The 4,632-nt window shown below is 44.2% G+C and overlaps 1 non-coding gene across 1 annotated transcript; it reads left to right on the forward strand.

Annotated features, from left to right (window-relative positions):
• Nucleotides 1-3,644: 3,644 nt before the first annotated feature.
• trnan-auu (transfer RNA asparagine (anticodon AUU)) lies at nt 3,645-3,717 on the forward strand. Its single transcript has one exon. It is a non-coding gene; the product is annotated as a tRNA-Asn (tRNA).
• Nucleotides 3,718-4,632: the final 915 nt, after the last annotated feature.

Raw genomic sequence — 4,632 nt, forward strand, 5'->3', positions numbered from 1 at the left:
AGAGGCGCTCTTAATTGTGGTCACACATCTCATTATGACAAACGGCAGATGTGCCTTCATGGATAACACTATAATATCAAATAGTTACTGGAAGCCGCTGATGCATCTCTGAGCATTTATTTTCATTCTCAATGCACAGATGTGTTGCAGTTGATATGGCTTTGGTTCCCAGCCAGTAACTTTCTTTGAGTGACGTTACTTGCTTTATTCGTCAAGAAGTAACCAAAAGGTTACTCTCCAAACCCGTTTTGATAAAACATTAGATCACTGTTATATCGCACAAATAAGGGAACATAACAATCAATCAAGCTGCCTCCATGAGGATCCCCAGACATAGACATGTTCCACCACCCGCAATTAAGCCTGTCTCCTCAGCTTCTAGACGCCGCTGCATCACCTCGCATCTGCGTTTGTGACAGTTTCTCACAGTTAGCAAAGCTCACATAACAAATGCTTGTGGCTTAAAGATCAAGTTGTCGCTCATAAAACAACAATAGGTCAGCGCAGTCGGCTATTAACTGAAAGGATGTGGTTCAAGTCCACCCAAGACGATTGTTGCTTAAATAACCTGGAGTTAGCCAACTCTAGGATCTATGAGCTCAAATAACCCAAGTGGCCTTTTATCAGAAGGTACAGTTCTGCAAGCCATGTACATTGATCTTGCAGTCATTGGTATGCAGGTCACTTGATGTAATACAAGCAAATACATAAGGCCCCACCCAACAGTTTAGTGATAGGTGGCGTGCAACTGTATGTAAATGATCAAGCTTCCCCAATTCTGAGTAACAGGAAAATAGCCTGATAAGCATACATAAATAATAATAATACATTTTATTTAAAGACGCCTTTCATGGCACTCAAGGACGCCGCACAGGGAATTCATAAATTAAGAACAGCAAAACAAATACTATACAACAGCAAAACAAATACTATACAACAGCAAACAAATACTATACAGCAAAACAAAAACAAAACTATACAACAGCAAAACAAATACTATACAACAGAAAAACAAATACTATACAGCAAAACAAATACTATACAACAGAAAAGGCGGAGCAACAGACATTTAAGTGGAATAGGCAGTTATAAACATGTGTTTTTAGTTGTGATTTGAAATGGGGGAATGAATCAATGTTTCTGATTTGGGGGGGTAGTGAGTTCCAGAGACGGGAGCAGAGCGGCTAAATGCTCTGCCCCCATGGTGGTGAGACGGGCGGGGGGGACAGACAGGTTTATGGAGGAAGAGGATCTGAGGGAGCGGAAGGGAGTGGGACGCTGGAGGAGATCAGACAAATATGGGGGGCGAGGTTGTGGTGCCTTGAATGCTAATAGAAGGATTTTGAATTTGATACGGAACTGGACCGGGAGCCAGTGGAGCTGTTGGAGGACAGGAGTGATGTGGTGGATGGAGGGGGTTCGAGTTATGATGCGGGCAGCTGAATTCTGGACCAATTGAAGTTTGTGGAGGGATTTGTGAGCGAGACCGAAGAGGAGAGAGTTGCAAAAATCGAGACGGGAAGTGACGAGACTGTGGACAAGAATTGCAGCAGTGTGGGGGTAAGGGAGGGGCGGAGGCGATTGATGTACGTAGGTGGAAGTAGGCAGACCGGGTAATGTTATTGACATGGGGTTGAAAGGAAATGTGCTGTCAAGGATGACACCCAGACTCTTAACCTTGGGGAGGGTGAGACGGAGCGGTTGTCAATTGTGAGAGAAAAACCTCTGTTTTGGAAAGAGTGGCTTTGGTGCCAATGAGGAGAACCTCGGTTTATTACTGTTTATTTGAGGAAGTTTTGGGTGAGCCAGATTTTTATTTCAGAGATGCAATCCGTAAGGGAAGTGGGCGGGAGAGTGGACGAGGGTTTTGGTGGAGAGGTAGAGCTGGGTGTCATCGGCGTAACAGTGGAAGTGAATGTTAAATTTGCGGAAGATATTGCCGAGGGGAAGCAGGTAAATGATGAAGAGTAGGGGCCCCAAAACAGAGCCCTGGGGCACACCTGAAGTGACGGAGGAGGGAATGGATTCACAGGACTTGAGTTGAATGAACTGTGTGCGACCAGAGAGGTAAGATGTGAACCAGTCTAACGGAGTGTGGGTGATGCCAATGGAAGATAGCCTATTGAGAGGGTGGTGTGACAGATGGTGTCAAATGCTGCACTCAGGTCGAGGAGGATGAGGATGGTGAGGAGTCCAGAATCAGCTGCCATGAGGAGGTCGTTGGTGATTTTGATGAGTGCTGTTTCAGTGCTATGGAGGGGGCGGAAACCGGACTGGAACTGTTCATACAGGTTATTGTGGGATAGGTGAGAATGGAGTTGAGAGGCAACTGTTTTTTCAAGAATTTTGGAGAGGAAGGGAAGATTGGAAATAGGACGGAAGTTGTTGAAGTTGGATGGGTCGGCACCAGGTTTTTTTCAAAATAGGGGTGATGGCAGCAGTTTTGAAGGATGTAGGGACGGTTCCAGTGGTAAGGGAGGAGTGGATGATAGCAGAGATGAGGGGGACAAGGGAGGGAAGACAGGCTTTAACAAGTTGGGTGGGGAGGGGATCAAGTTTACAAGTAGATGGCTTGGAATTCCGGTGAGTTCTGTGATTCTGAAATAGTGGGGAGACGGAAGGAGAGAATGAGTGTGTGGATGAATGAAGGTTATCTGAGATGCTGAGGTGAGGGATTGATCCAATTGCTGGTGGATGTTCTTGATTTTTTCTGTGAAAAAGGACATTACCGAGTTGCAGAAGGAGGTAGTGTACAAATGGGGAGGGAGAGAGTCCAGGGGTTGGGTGACATTGTTAAGTAAGGAGAACAGTGACTTGGAGTTTCCTTTGTTGGCCGTGATTATTGTGGAGTATAGTGGGATTTGGTGCTGGCAATAGAGTCCTTGTAACGTAGGATGTGGTTGTTGTACATTTCTTTGTGAATAGTGAGACCAGTTTTTTCTATGGAGACGTTCAAGTTGCCGACCTTTGGCTTTCATGAGACGCAGATCGGGGGTGAACCAAGGGGCGGAGACGGAGAAAGAAACAGATCTGCTTTCAACGGTGCAAGAGAATTGAGAATATTATGGAGTCCAGTGTTGTAATGAGAGACCAGATCATCGGGGGTGGAGAGATTGTGAGTGTCAGGAAGGCGGGAGGAGTGGATAGTTGAAGTGAGGGTGGCGGGTTGATATTCTTTATGTTCCGAAATGAAATAAGCGTGGTATTTTTGAGATGGAGAACTGAGTTTCACTGTAAATGTGAGGAGAAAATGGTCAGTTATGGAGAGTTCATCTGCTGTAAGGTCAGATGGGGTGACACCAGAGCAGCAGATTAAGTCCAGAATATGTCCTTGGAGTGTGTCGGAAAAGTGGTATGTTGCTGACATCCAAACTGTCTAAGCAGGAGGTGAAGTCTTTGGTGAGAGGCAGGTTTATATTGTCCATGTGGATATTGAAATCGCCCAGCAGTATTATATTTGGTGAGAGAGAGGATAAGTGGGTAAGGAAAGCAGCAAAGTCATTTAAAAATCACTATTCGGTTTAGGGGGGCGGTAGACAGTAGCAATGATGGTTGGAGTGGGACCAGCTCAACCTCAAAAAGCATAAAGCAAATGTTTGTGGCTTAAAGATCGAGCTCGCGCTCATAAAACATCAGACAGCGCAGTCTCTGTGGCGCAATAGGTCAGCGCAGTCGGCTATTACCCGAAGGACGGTGGTTCAAGTCCACCCAGGGATGTTGTGTTGCTTAAATAATCTGTAGTGAGCCAACTCTGGGATTTATCCTTCTTCAGGAGACCATAGAGCAGCCTGAAGATAACCCAAGTGGCCTTATGTCTATCAGAAGATACAGTTCTGGAAGCCATGTACATATTAATCTTTACAGTCATCAGAGATGAAGTAACAAGTACAAATACTTCGTTAACAAAATAACAAAGTACAAACGCTTCATTACTCTACTCAAGTAGATTTATCGGATATTTTTACTTTACTCTTTTATTTTTTTGGCGACTTTTTACTTTTACTCCTTACATTTTACCACAATATCGGTACTTTCTACTCCCTACATTTTACAAAATTGGCTTGTTACTTTAGTTTTGTACTAAAGGTCGTCTATCAGTGTGATTGCAGTCCATGTTGGGAATAGCGCGGACACGCGCCTCACACCACGAGCAGCAGGCCGCGCACGGCACACAGAGACACAAAGTGAGAGAAAAGAAAAGAGACTAGCTGTCTGGAGGATAACCAGTTGAGATCGTCGTGTGTGTGTCTTGAGAACTGTAAGTCATATAACTGATGTTGTCAGTTCATGTAAGCCTGTTGTTGTGTTGGTCTGTAGTTCTGGTACATTAAAAGTTAGCTTGTTTACGTTCTTCTACTGTTGTGCTAGGTTACACCTGGCTGTTGATTCGATATAATGGCGATTGTTTGAACGTCCTGGCTCATTAAGATAATGTAATTGTAGTTGGTTTATTGTTATTATTTACTAGCATATATGATTCCTATACATTGTGTATGGTAGCCTTTACAATGTTGTTTATTTCATTTATTACCACACACACATTCATAGCAGAGCTGCCCCCCCCCCATGTTTATACTGATGATTGATTGTAATAAATCACAACAGAGAAGTTGTCTCCATCTGTGTTTTAAC

Source organism: Etheostoma spectabile, unplaced genomic scaffold, assembly GCF_008692095.1.
Source record: "Etheostoma spectabile isolate EspeVRDwgs_2016 unplaced genomic scaffold, UIUC_Espe_1.0 scaffold00018897, whole genome shotgun sequence".
Taxonomy (NCBI): domain Eukaryota; kingdom Metazoa; phylum Chordata; class Actinopteri; order Perciformes; family Percidae; genus Etheostoma; species Etheostoma spectabile.